Genomic DNA, 14972 nt, shown 5'->3' with positions numbered 1-14972 from the left:
TATGAATGTATGTATCTACCACCTACCTAATCTACAGATTTGTCTATCACCTAGCTATATAAATGGTTTTATTTTTCTAGAGACCTATCACATGCTATGAGACAGTGAATCAAAGTAAATTTGTGATTTCACACTCCTTTTTTTCTTTCTGAAAGACAAAAACCACCATCAACAACAACAAAAACAAAACAAAACAAAACAGAACACACACACACACACACACACACACACACACACAAACACACCCTCAATCCCCTATGTATCTCTCTTTAGTTTGCAGGGTTGAGGGTACTGAGTGAGGCTGTGGTGATGTAGCTCTTCTCTTCCGGTGGAGTCATCCTATTAGTCCGAGCTTCATGAGCACAAATCCTTGATTGCACATACTGCCCATATCATCTCTCTTTTTCAGTCTCCATGTGAAACCTATAAATAAGCCAAAGTTATTAGGTGGAAAACAGTCCAAGTTAAACCAGTTGAGTTACAATTAGTAACCTTCATATTTATAAATGCTTAGTATATCTTATACCATGGAGATATTGCTCATGCTTTCAAGTTTTTTGAATGTATAAGATTGAAACTAGAACTTGAACAAGTCCCTAAAAAAATCACCATGTGGGAAATTATTTCCCAGTATGATTTTTATTGCACTAAAAATCAACTAAAATGATTTCATATCAAGAACTGCTCACATAAGCAAACTGCTATTGGAAATGTGTGGCCTTCATGCCTGGGTACTTTTCCATTTCATTCCCTCATCCTCACCTTTGGCTCAGGCTGCAGAAAAACCTGCCATATTTCCAGTTGGGTGGGATAGATTCCATTTGAGGTGGTTGGTAGAGCAGCAAACGTTTATTTGTGAAATGAAAGGATAAACAAGTTGAGTTAAAACATGCTCTAAGAATTTCTCTTGACTGCTGAGTGACACAAACATTTCAGAAACTACAGATAAACTAGAAAAACTTGGCAATACAAAGAACTTTTCAAACATGTTGGAAGCAAAGTGTGGACATCTTAGTGATATTAAGTTTATTAACACTATTACTACCCAGTTATCCAGTCATAAGGCAGATATCTAGAAGTAAAAGGCTTACATAAAACAAACCCTGAATGCTCCCAAGAATCAGTATTGCACACTCTAGGGAAAAAGATGTTGCACTAGGAAACTGCTAACATAATTTTCAACTACAACTCAAATCATATTTTATAAAAAAAAAAAATGGAATCAGAGAGTGCCCAAGGATTAGGAGGAGGTTGGATCTGGAAGAAGTTAACGATAGGGTAGGAAAGTGACTATGAACAAATGCAACTGGATGCATGTGTGAAATTCTCAAATAATTAATAAAATATGAAAATAAAAATTTAGTATAATGATTATTAATGAAAGAACAGGCAAATATCAAAGAAAATAATTTGAAAACTGTTATGTGGTTTTATCAAGAGTGCTTCAACTTCTAGAAAAGTCCATTTTGATTTCCATTTGTGTTGGTTTATCGTCTTTAATTATAACAATAGGAATGAACTATGAAAACCAGATATACCACTATAGGCATATACCAAGAAGATGCTCTAACATATAATAAGGGCACATGCTTCAATATGTTCATAGCAGCCTTATTTATAAGAGTCATAAGCAGGAAAGAATTCAGATTTTCTTCAACAGAGAAATGGAAACAGAAAATGTGGTACATTTATACAATGGAGTTCTACTCAGTTATTAAAAACAATGAATTCATGAAATTCTTAGGCAAATGGATAGATCTAGAAAATATCATCCTGAGTGAGGTAACCCAATCACAAAAAGAAGACACATGATATGTACTCACTGATAAGTGGATATTAGCCCCAAACTTCAAATAATCAAGGTAAAATTGACAGATCACATGAAGCTCAAGAAGAAGGAAGATCAAAGTGTAGGTGCTTCAGTCCTTCTTTGAAGGAGAACAAAATATTCACAGGAGCAAATATGGAGATAAAGTGTAGAGCAGACACTGAAGGAAAGGTCATTCAGAGACTATCATATCTAGGGATTTACCCCATAAACAGTTACCAAACCTAGACACTATTATGGATGCCAAGAAGTACATGCTGAAAGGAGTCTGAAATGGCTGTCTCCTGAGAGGCCCTGCCAGAGCCTTACAAATGCAGAGGCAGAAGTTCCCAGCCAACAATTGGACTTAGCAAGGTGTCCTCAATGGAGGACTTAGAGAAAGGACTGAAGGAGTTGAAGAGGTTTGCAACCCCATAGGAAGAACAACAATATCAAACAACCAGACTCACCAGAGTTCACAGGGATTAAGCAATCATCCATGGAGTACACATGGCTCCAGCTGCATATGTAGCAAATGATGACCTCGTCAGGCATCATTGGGAGAAGAGGTCCTTGGTCCTATGAAGGCCTGATAGATGCTCCAGTGTAGGGGAGTTGAGGGTGGGGAGGTGGGAGTGGGTGTTTGGGTGTAGGAACACCCGCATAGAAACAGGGGGAGGGAGGATGGATTAGGGTGTTTCCAGGAGAGGGAAAACCAGGAAAAGGGATAACATTTGAAATGTAAATAAAGAAAATATACAATAAAAATGTGTTTTTAGTTTTGAATTTTTATATATGTAAATACTTTTTTAATTTTGAGATTGTAATATAATTGCATTGGTGTGTAAATTCACTTTTCTACATTCAACTTCTCTTATGTAGAACCTTTACCACATAATTTCTTTTAAATGCACAGCCTTTTTTCTTTAAATTGTGTTACATCTATCTGTATAGACACACACACACACACACACACACACACACACATGTTTTTAAGTACATAACTAGAACCTTCTAAGTTCTGAGTTACTTGAATATACATGTTTTCAGGGCTGACCATTTGGTATTAGCTATGGAAAATTGTTTCTACTTAAAGTAACAAAACAGAATTATGAGCTTCTATGAAGCAAAAATTTCAAAAATTTAGTCGAAGCTGTAGATGGTTCAATAAATCAAAAAGAAAAATCCTGCAGGCTAGAGGGAAAATTAAAGCCTTTAGCTTGAGTATACTTGTGGAAGAGGTATTCCTACTCTACCTAAATAATCGTTGGAACTTTCGTTCAGTTCCACATGGCAATAAATACTAAGCTGATGTATCCACAGGGTAATAAAAATTAAGTTGATTTTCAATATTGATTGTGTTTTAATAGAAAATGACCTTGAAATTACTATTTTATTTTTCAAGAGTTAAAGGAGAGCCTTGCCTACATAAGGAGTTTGATCTCAGCTTGAGCTAAATAGTGATGTCCTGTTTTGCAGAAACTAAGAAATGGAGATGAAGCCAAATATTTGAGCACCTGCATAATACACACAATAGCCTGGTTTCAGTCTACTGAAGACCAAGGAGAGAGGGAGAGGGAGAAGAAGATAGATGGAGAGGGAGAAAGAGAGGGAGAAGGAGAGGGAGAGGGAAACAGAGAGAAAGAGAAATTAGAAATTAGTTATAAAGAAGAACAATGGGAGGAATATTTAAGTGGGGAAAGGACTGGGAAAGTATGGAAGAGTTAGAAAGAAGGTTTACTACAGATCTAAAGCTTTTGAAAAAGACATATACAAACCTAATAATCTATTATCCTATGTATCCTACTGTCTTACAGATACCTACACACACACACACACACACACACACACACACACACACACACACGAATGCATACAAGTGCACATGCTCACACGGACACAGGAATATACAAACTCCACAGGTTGCCAAATAAAAAGCCCAGTGCCCGAGCTGATCAGTAAGATACCTCTCCTGCAGTCATTCGTTAAGGCTGTTCCAGAGGTCCACAAATAATGCAGTGCACTGTACTTACTCTTGGTAAGTGCAATGGGGAAGGAAATTACTAACCCTTGTGATATTGAAAATCAAGTTTTAGATTACATGTTGGAAAATCAGAGACAACATATACCATAAGCAACTATTTGTTCTGTATTAATCTGATGTAATAATTATGTGTGCAAAAATATAAAATAAATAAAGAAAAGTTTGGGTAATTGGAAGCCTGTTTCTCAAAGGTAGGAAATATGTATAAAGTTAAGACTGAAGAATCAATTATCTGGTTTGCGGTGACTTTCAGAAATTTAGCTATGCACACAAGTTTTTCATAACATATTAAAGTGGAACTTATACAGATAAATATATATGCATTTCTATAGTTATTAATATATGTTTATACTTTATTGAGTATTTGGCTAAAATTAGACTTAATGACTCATTGGAAGTCAGTCAAAGTTCCCAATGGAGGTCTATAAAAATGATATACAATTAAATACATAAGAACTTTTAAATGTCATGATAGGTCAGGTAATCCACAACATAAACCTGAGAGATGTATGGTTTCATGAATTAAGTTATTAAAATTAATGGTGGTTTGTTCAAATGACATAGCAGGGGAACAAATGTTTTTGCTAGTCAAATTCAGGAAAAAATCTATAAAACACAAAATTTTATGTTAATAAAAAAGTTATATGATATGGATACTAATCAATAACAATCTGTTCACTGCAGTAGTACCGACTTAGTAAATTCAAAATAATGAGGATAAGAAAATTACTATTAGGCTAATATTAAGCAATGCATATAATAAGAAAAGTTATGGTGGTTTTCAAAAAGAGTAAAACATATATCCTAAGGAATAAAATATTTATTGCCAGGCAGTGTTGGCACATACCTTTGATTCCAGTACTCAGGAGGCAGAAGCAGAAGGATGTCTATGAGTTGGAGGCCATCATGATCTACTGAGTGAGTTTGAGAATGGACAGAACAACAAAGTAAAACCTTGTCTTGAAAATTCCCTGCCCTACCAAGAAAGATATAAAATATTTTCATAGTGTAAAAAGTCTTCCCATATGCTACTTATTAAAGCCAAATATAATATTATTTAATCATGTGGATATTTCATAAACACACACACAGGCACACACATGCACGTGCACACACACACACATACACACACACACACACACACACACACACACACACACACACAAGTAACACAGAGAGCACATATGTATATCTGTATGTAAGATTATTTCCTAACATGCTTCTGTTTTGTTTGCATATTACCCTTTACATTTTAAAGCTCTTCCTTGCTTTTGAGAGCCAAAAAATGTCCTAATTTCAGCTTCTTGTGCCCTTGATTCACCATGTCTATAAGGAGTTTTGGCATCTTGTAATAGATTTCAAGTATTTAAACTCATCCTAATACGTAGATTTACTTTTGAAGTGCTATGATGAATATCACACTTAATGTAAAATGTCATTTCCCAGCAACTAAGACAGGTTGTCTTATACTTTCTGCTAGAATGGAATTAGGAAGATTGCTTTGTCTGTATGGAACTTTTGTATCTATGTGTGAATTATGAAATTTAGTTTTTAATTTTTTGAAGAATTGTGTTGGAAATTTGATTGAGATTGTATCATATCTGTAGGCTGCTTTTGATAGGATGGTCCTTTTTACAATACTAATTCTATCAATCCATGAGCATGGGTGTGATCTTTCCATTTCTAATAGGTTTTTCAATTTTTTTTCTTCAGTGTCTGAAAGTTTTCATTGTACAAATATTCTACTTTCTTGGTCAGAGTTATTCCAAGATCATTATGTTGTTTTTAATAGGATTATATATTTTTTTACCTTTTTCAAAATTGGATTTCATTGTTACATAAGAAGTATAATGATTTTGGTTAGCACACCCCCATTTTTACCATGGTCCCATAGCATGAGGACTGTACATATTTTTCTGATTTATCTAAGTATTACTACCCAAACCTACTGCCATTTAGACTCTCACACCAAAAGACAACTTGGTGACACCTGTAAGACTTCAGAGGTACAGCAGAGAAAACCTATAACCCTGAGAGTCATTTTGTTAACTTGACACAGCTTAGAGCTTTCTGGTTGTTTTTGTTTTGTTTTGTTTTGTTTTGTTTTGTTTTGTTTTGCTTTGCTTTGCTTTGCTTTGCTTTGCTTTGCTTTGCTTTGTTTTGTTTTGTTTTGTTTTGTTTTTGTCAGCTGTAGCTGAAGAATCAGCTGTGAATAACCAGAGAACAGAAACACTAAAGCAAAACCTTTGCTTTATTAGGACAACCAAGCATGGTCATCTGTGGTTGAAAAATAAGCCTTGATTAAGAAAATACCAGAATCAATGAGAGAAGTATTCTGGGAAGTCCTTCCTCGGGGTCACCACACAGAAGTTTTGGTCTAGAGGGTGTCAAAGTTGTAATCTCAAGTCAAAGCCAAATTTCATAATGTGTAAGAGTTTCCCAGAGAAGGAACTCTGAGAAGATGTTTACCTTTGTGATACTTGGCATAGAAGAATAAGAACAATGCCAAAGTGAAAGGAAGGTGGACACAGGGAAAAACAGAGAGAAATAGGGAGAGAGGGAGTCATAATAAGAATATATTATACAAGAAAAGGTCTACTTTCAATAATACTTTTCTGAGAATACTTTCAATAAATTCACAGAAGAAAATTTATCTTACCTAGAAAAAGAGAAGTATATCCAGGTACAACAGACTACAGAATGGCAAATAAGTAAGAATAGGAATCAAACATAAAATAAAGGGCATTAAAACCTGTAAGAATAATGAAGTCACTTATAAAGTCAGGTCTAATAAAACAACAATTATTTGACTGAATTTTAAAGTCAAAGGGGGAATAGAAAGATGTATTCCAAGCTTGATATACCCCATGAAAAAGTCCTACTGAACCACAGTTACAGACAGTAAAACTATATATAATAATTGAAGAAATAATTTCCATGATAAAAACAGACTAAAGAAGATTATTAATCAATAATCCAGCTGTACAGAGAATACAGGAAGGAATACCTATGTATGAAGACAAGGACAAACACAATTACAGCATCATAGGGAACTAATTGACAATTCCAGAACATTCAATCAGAAGAGATCAAGAAAACAACACAAAACAACATGAACTAATACATATAGTTCAGTAATAACTCATCATGTCAATCCTTTTATTCCCTGGTAAGGAGACAATTTCTACCAGATTGGATTAGAAAACTAGATCCATTGTTTACTGTGCCACTAAGAAACATACACCATGAGCAATAAATAATAGAGACAAACGTAAAAGTCTGGAAAAGGGATTCCAAGAAATAGAAGAAACAAGCATGCAAAACTAGCATAACATCCCATAAAGCAGACTCCAATCAAAACTACTCAGAAGAGATAAGGATTGTCACTTAATACTCTTTGAAGGAACAAATCCATCAAGGGGACAATGTCATTTCTAACATATATGAACAAAACATAGTTGTATCTAGATTCATTAAAGAAATACCTTAGGTTAAAAATTAAAGATTTACAAAGTAAGAGTGTCAGATTCAATACCCTTTTCTCACTAATAGGCCTCTTGGACAAAATAAATAAAATTAAGTAAAGAAACACTGGAGCTAAATGATGACTTCATAAGTCAAATGAACCCAAGAGATAATATAGAATATTCCAACAAATCATCAAAGAATACACATTGTTGCAGAGGCCCATGGACGTTCTAAAAAAAAATACATACATAATAGGACATATTGGCCTAACAAATAGGAAAACTGAAGTTGCATTCTGAGTTCAATTTGAATACAATGAAATAAAGGTAGATATCAACAGCCTTAAAACTACAGAATATACAAAAACTCCACCTGCAAAATACAAAACTTTGAGATTTTATATGTTTTCACTGAAATAATGCATGTCAAATTCTTAGAATTTCATAGAAATATACTGTTTATTTTAGGGAGACAAATATACAGAGATACACATGGTTAAAGACAAATCCAAACACTTTGTAACTAGAAAATTCCAATCTAAAAGCACATAATCTTAGGGCTGGAGAGTTGATTGAGCTTTTAAGATCCTTGCTCCTCTCCATGGAACCTAAATTCAACTCCCAGTAAGGGAACCAAGTGGCTTACAACTGCCTGTAACTCTAACCCCAAAGGTTTGACATCCTCTGCGGGCCTCTTCAAACACCAGCACATGGAACATACAATCTCTCTCTCTCTCTCTCTCTCTCTCTCTCTCTCTCTCCTCTCTCTCTCTCTCTCTCTCTCTCTCTCTCTCTCTCTCTCTCTCTCTCACACACACACACACACACACACACACATACACACACACACACACACACACACACACACACGCACACGCACACATGCACATACACACACAAATAAATAAATAAAAATAAAAATAAATGCTTAAACTTTTCTCCTTTTTTCTTTTTATTAGCAGTTAGAAATAACTAGTGCATTTAAAGGCTGGGACTTCATGGCTCGTTTTTATTTTCTCATTGATTAAGACATACTTTACAACGCATCCCAGAAGTCTCATATTCTGTAATCTCTTGGTAATTAGATCATATTTGAATGAGAATATAATTTGGTAGCTGTCTTATTAAACAAATATGACTTATTTCCCTGTACTTGCTTTATATGGCATTCATGTGCTCAGGAAAAGAAATAAAGCTTCTTATGATTATTTCTGTATTTGAAGATGAAATATTTGCAATTAGAAATTTTTAACTGAAAATAGAAGGAGAGAACAAAATACTCATGGGAGGAAATACAGAGACAAAGTGTGGAGCAGAGACTGAAGGAAAGGACACACAGAGACTGCCCCACATGGGGATCCATCCAGTGTACAGCCACCAAACCTGACACTATTGCAGATACCAAGAAGTGCTTGCTGACAGGAGCCTGATAGAGCTATCTCCTGAGAGGCTCTGCCAGAGCCTGACAAATACAGAAGCATGCAGCCAACCATTGTACTGAGCACTGGGTCCACAATGGAGAAAGGACTTAAGAGCTGAAGGGGTTTGCAACACCATAGGAAGAACAACAATATCAACTAACCAGGCCCCACCCCCAGAGTTCCCAGGGACTAAACCACCAATCAAAGTTAAACCACCAACCAAGGAGTACACATGGAGTGACCCATGGGCTCCAGCCTCATATGTAGCAGAGTATGACCTTGTTGGGCATCAATGGAAGGAGAGGACCATGGTCCTGTGAAGGCTCAATTTCGATTCCCCAGTGTAGGGTGATGTCACAGTGGGGAGGCAGGAGTGTTTGGGTAGGGGAGCACCCTCATAGAAGCAGGGGGTGATGGGATAAGGGGTTTCCCGAGGGGAAACTGGGAAAGGGATAACATTTTAAATGTAAATAAATAAAATATCCAATAAAATGGCTTACATTATTTCTTTGAATAAACACATCTTTCTTATTAATGTCCTATACACAGCTGCTCAGTCAGTACCATTACGAATTGTTCCTACAACATTTCACATTGATCTAACCCAAACTATAAAAAATAAATGCCATGCCTCAATAGCCAGGAAAGAAAGTACTCATCTCATAATCCTTATTATTTCTTTAAGTGCATCCTAATATGATAACATAACGAAGAATTTTTGGTTCTGGGACAGTGAATGAGAAAGATCTTATGGATTCCAACCAAATTCAACTAATTAAATGAAAATATGGATCAGTTCCAGACACTTATGTAGAAATTGTAGCAAAGCACTAATTAATTCACAGCCTTTATCTAAATTTTAGATTTTAAAGGAATTGACAAATTAATTTAATAAATTGAGACACCATGTATGTGTTTTTGTTATTAGAGATAAATTTAATGTCTAGTTTAAGACTAGACTATTGATGAAGAAAAAATAAACATGAGTGCAAAAAGCATAGTGAGGAAGAGGATAATATGTTAAAGAGTGACAATATAATATATTTAGGCAGCTAAAATATATTCATGTTATTCCAGAGCTCAGAATGCAAGTCTTTAGTGGGAAGAAATGGAGCTGGTAGGCAGAGTAGAAATAATGATGTTTCAAATGGCAAGAAATGTGCATTTTGTCCTAAGAAAAGTTGATTCTGACAACTGAAGGGGGATATGATTAATCTGTTTCTCAGCAAAAGCATTACCTGAAGAATTCCCAATAGAAAACCAGATGAAAGGACTTTTTTTTAACCAGAATTAATTTTGTCTTAGTTAAGGTTACTATTGCTATGAGGAGACATAAGCACATAAGCACAGCAACTCTTATAAAGGAAAACTATTGTGGCTGGCTTACAGGTTCAGAGGTTTACTCCATTATCAGTATGATGGGCAGTGTGGTGACAGACAGGCAGACAGGATATTGGAGGAGAGTTCTACATCCAGATCAGCAGACAACAGGAAAAGAGCAACACTGAGCCTGAAATGCAAACCCCACCCCTAGTAACACACTTCCTCAAACAAGGCTACATCTCCACCAATAAAGCCATATATCCTAATGACACTCTGTAAGCATTCAAATTTTTGAGCCTATTTGAGCCAATCCTATTCAAACCACCACACTCCACCCATGGTGCCCATAGGTGTGTGTCCATATCATCATCATCATAATAAAATGCATTCATTCCAACTTCAAATGTCCTCAGAGTCTATAGCAGTTACATCATTGTTTGAATGTACAAAGTTCAAAGTCTTTCTTTTTTTTTTAATTTTGTTTTAAATTTTTCTTTTACACTCCATATTTCATTCCTGGCCTACCCCATTCCACCTTCCATTTTCTCTACATCCCACACCTCTATCCCACCCCACCCTTTCTCCACATGGATGACCCCACCCCCACCCCACCTGACCTGTAATCTCCCTTTGGCCTCCATCTCTTGAGGGTTAGGCGCATCTTCTCAAAATGAACAGAGACCCAGAAGTCCTCTACTGTATGTTTGTTGGGGGCCGCATATAAACTGGTGTATGCTGTTTGTTTGGTGGTCCAGTGTTTGAGAGATCTCAAGGGTCCAGATTAATTAAGACTTCTGGTCCTCCTGCAGGATCACCTTTCTCCTCACCTTCTTTGAGCCTTCCCTAATTCAACAACAGAGGTCAGCTGCTTCTGTCCATTGGTTGGGTGCAAATATCTGCATCTAACTATTTTATCTGCTTGTTGGGTCTTTCAGAGGGCAGTCTTGCTAGGTCCCTTTTTGTGAGTGTTCCATAGCCTCAGTAATAGTGCCAGGCCTCAGGACCTCCCCTTGAGCTGGATCCCACTTTGGGCCTGTCCCTGGACCTTCTTTTCCTCAGGTTTCTCTCCATTTCAAATAGCAATGTCCTTACTCTAACCCTTGTAAAATCAAAATTGAAAACCAGATCATACATTTCCACCATACCATCATACAGAATATGCATTGCTATCCCAAGAGGGAGGAAACAGAACATAATTAGTTGACCAAAGCAAACCCAAAATCCAGCAGTTATAACTTCAATCACTTCATCTCCATGTCTAATGTCAAATATATAGGTTGCCAACTCTTTTTAGCTTTGATGAGTGCAACACACTTGTCATTCTCTTTGACTAGTTCCACTCCCTGTGAGCAGCTTTTCTTTTTTTTCTTACATTTCTTTTCTTTTTTCTTTTTAATTAGGTATTTTCCTCATTTACATTTTCAATGCTATCCCAAAAGTCCCCCATACCCATCCCCCTAATCCCCTACCCACCCACTCCCACTTTTTGGCCCTGGGGTTCCCCTGTACTGGGGCATATAAAGTTTGCAAGTCTAATGGGCCTCTCTTTGCAGTGATGGCCCACTAGGCCGTCTTTTGATACATATGCAGCTAAAGACAAGAGCTCCGGGGTACTGGTTAGTTCATATTGTTGTTCCACCTATAGGGTTGCAGATCTCTTTAGCTCCTTGGGTACTTTCTCTAGCTCCTCCATTGGGGGCCTTGTGACCCATCCAATAGCTGACTGTGATCATCCACTTATGTGTTTGCTAGGCCCCGGCATAGTCTCACAAGAGACAGCTATATCTGGGTCCTTTCAGCAAAATCTTGCTAGTGTATGCAATGTTGTCAGCGTTTGGAAGCTGATTATGGGATGGATCCCGAGCAGCTTTTCTTATGGTTTTGAGATCTTTAACCTTTTGAGGTTTCCAATCCAGACTTCGTCTTTAGATCTTCACACAATGTTCTCTCTGTGCCTCCATACAGAGACACCCCGACTTATGTCACTCCACCTTTCGTGAAGGCAGATTTCATAATACCTTTTCTTCTATCTTTAACTCAAAAGCCAGAAAGGCATGGCTGAAGCTGCCAAATTCTGCTGCTTGTGGTGGCAGTGATTTGGCCACTTTGTTCAAGTACACCTTTACCAACTTTCTGTTTTCTAAATTTCCCTTATTGCCTAAGCTTGGATGTCCTGGAACTTGATCTGTAGAGCAGGATGGCCTGGAATTCAGAGATCTTCCTGCCTTACCCTCCTGAGTGGTAGGATTAAAAGTATTTGCCATCATGACTGGACCTAACCTTTTCTTTAATTGTTTTTCTCACAATTTGGAAACTTAGCTGGGTGGGTTCTTGCTTGGGAGTCACCAGGCCTGTTATGTTTGATTATTTCCCCCCTCTACACTTTTTATTTTTCCTTTCTCAACTTTATCTATTTCATTACAGATCTGTACCACATAATGCTTAGAAAGGTATTTATCAGAATCCAGATGAAAGTTATTTTCTAGATAAAAATATAACAAAACAAAATAATAACAAAAACCTTAGTATACAAAAAAGTAGAAGATAAATGTTCTTCATTTTAAGCTAAAGTTTTAATTATGTATTGTAACTTTTATTTTTACATAAGTAAAATGGCACAAATCATTTTCTCTCGTGCATCAGGATACTATTCTGGGATAAGGTTTGAAATGAGAAATTAAACAGGAAGAGAGGTAATGAAGGTGAGATAGAGGAAGAAAAGAAGAAATAGGAACTAAGAATGGGTGTTAGAATAAAGGAGAGAAACTGAGAAGTCCTTAAACATAACAGTTCAAAGATCCTAGAAATGATATATTTGCAATTTAAAAAAACAGCATATGACTGTTGAGAACTTCTCAAAAGACTTGATGTAGTGAAAAGAATGGGATCCATTACTTTATACGTGAGAATTTGGAAAGACTTCTAGCAAGATTTTTCACATTATTACAACAGTGATTGTTAGATAACTAAGTGGAAAACAAGCTAATATCTGAGATGGTTATTAGTTTCAGAAGCATTTGAGAGGCAAGGAAATCATATAGTAAAATACAGGTGAATGCTGAACAATCTACTAGTAAAATTATGCAAATGTTTAATGTTAATTTAGCCAAAAAATTTAATCTAACATTGTGAGAAAAGACAGAAAATCTTTAAGACTTGTGGAAAAGAGAATAAGTCTATTAAACTAATTATTTTTTGTTTCCTTTTGTACACGTAAAAAACAAGATATTTTCCAGATATAAAATCAGGTATTGTTTACTTTGTATTCTATTTTCTAGAATTAAATAGTGAAACGATATGAATAAAGAAAAGTGGTTCTTTTAAGATGACTTAATTATATATGAAAATTATTTAGTGATAACTCAATTCATTGGACTCAGAAAATTTGGATTAAAATAATATTGAATTTAAAAAACAGGGTTGGTAGACATTAATAAACTACCTTTATGAAAATCTTAGCAGCAAGGAATAAGAAATAGGGGAAATAAATCTCTAACTACTTAAATTAAAATTAATTTAGAAGGTAACTTTGTAGCATATGTAGTTGCAGGACATAATGAAGCTGGAAATGTTAAGACAAGCTCCTCACCCTCCAAGAAAAAAAAAATCAAAATCAAAACAAAGCAAAAACGAAAAAGAAAAAGAAAAAGAAAAAGAAAAATTTCATTTAATAGGATTTCATGTCCCCAAGAAAGGGGCAAGGAACTTAAAGAAACTGTGTATATTTGGGGGGCAGGGGCAATTAAAATGGCATCCTGTACCTGGCTCACAACAGGACTAGGCCACTCATGGAGGTGGAGGTGGGAAGTTTGATACCCCATACCTTATGCTACCACTGATAAGTGAACCTTGGGCTGTGAGAAGCTGCAGGACCCTGCTCCGGATGTGGGGAAGTGCAGTCTGAGGTCCCCACAAACCTGCCAGAATTGGCTCAGGCCTCCAGGCATACACAGAGGGCAGGAATAGCAGTTTCTAGCTCTTGGGCACCACACACACCACTGGATGCTGGCAGAAGAGCTGAGAACAGAGTTGGGGACCCACAGGGCTGGCTCTAGCTCAGGGCCTCAGGTGAAAGGACAGGAGGAGAGAGCTCCAGCTGGTTCCCATGGGGAGGAGAATCCTTGGCTTGCCTGGGCGGCAGCTTGGCAGCGGTGAAAGTGGTTGGGATGGTTTGTAGGCATTTATGGTAGGCTGGCCATTGACATGTGTGTGTGTGTGGGGGGGATGCGGAGAGGGGGAGAGCAAGAGAGCAAGAGAGAGACAAGGGAAGGAGAGTAAGAGAGTAAGAGAAAGAGTAAGAGAGCAAGAGAGGGAGGAGGCAAACAGCCCCTTTTATAGTGGGCCAGGCCTACCTGGCCATTGCCAGGTGACTGTGGGTGTGGATTCCAGACAGAATACCAGGAGCTTAGGGCGTTTCCCTACATGATTGATGACCTCAGAATTATGGAGGTGGAGCCTCCTGTAAGAAGCCTGGTGTCTGGGAGTGTGGCAAACTTCCTCCCATCCCTTGCAGAGTTATTTCCTTGGTTACACAGACTGACTTTCATGATCGTGAGTGTGTGTATGTGTGTGTGTGTGTGTGTGTGTGTGTGTGTGTGTGTGCACGCATATATGTTTCTGTGTCTGTGTGTATCTGTTTGTCTTTGTGTTTTCATTATTCCTTTCAAATTCATATTCATTGTCTTTTGACCATATCCATTCCTCCTTCTCCAATTCCCTCCATATACAGGACCCCACCCACACAACATTATAATCTCATTTTTTTAACCTATTAAGTCTAGTTTTTGCCCCCATATCCTTCAGTGTAGGGTCCTCCACAGATAGAAGATTAGTTTACCAGAACCCACACCTGGTAAGATACATTTCAAAATCTTTTGCTTTTCTTAACTTTGTTTAATGGTAGTATTAAA

General features: G+C 36.9%; 1 long non-coding RNA gene across 1 annotated transcript in view; it reads right to left on the bottom strand.

Moving 5' to 3' along the window:
- Positions 1-14308, bottom strand: part of Gm34370 — a 30203-nt gene extending 15895 nt beyond the window's left edge. The window contains exons 1-3 of the long non-coding RNA XR_379002.2: positions 13886-14308; positions 763-786; positions 246-423 (exon numbers count right to left, since the gene is read on the bottom strand). This is a non-coding gene — a long non-coding RNA (predicted gene, 34370). The remainder of the gene's footprint in view (positions 1-245; positions 424-762; positions 787-13885) is intronic.
- Positions 14309-14972: the final 664 nt, after the last annotated feature.

This window comes from Mus musculus, chromosome 8 (assembly GCF_000001635.26).
Source record: "Mus musculus strain C57BL/6J chromosome 8, GRCm38.p6 C57BL/6J".
Classification (NCBI taxonomy): Eukaryota; Metazoa; Chordata; class Mammalia; order Rodentia; family Muridae; genus Mus; species Mus musculus.
This window is presented reverse-complemented; position numbering and strand designations above follow the sequence as displayed.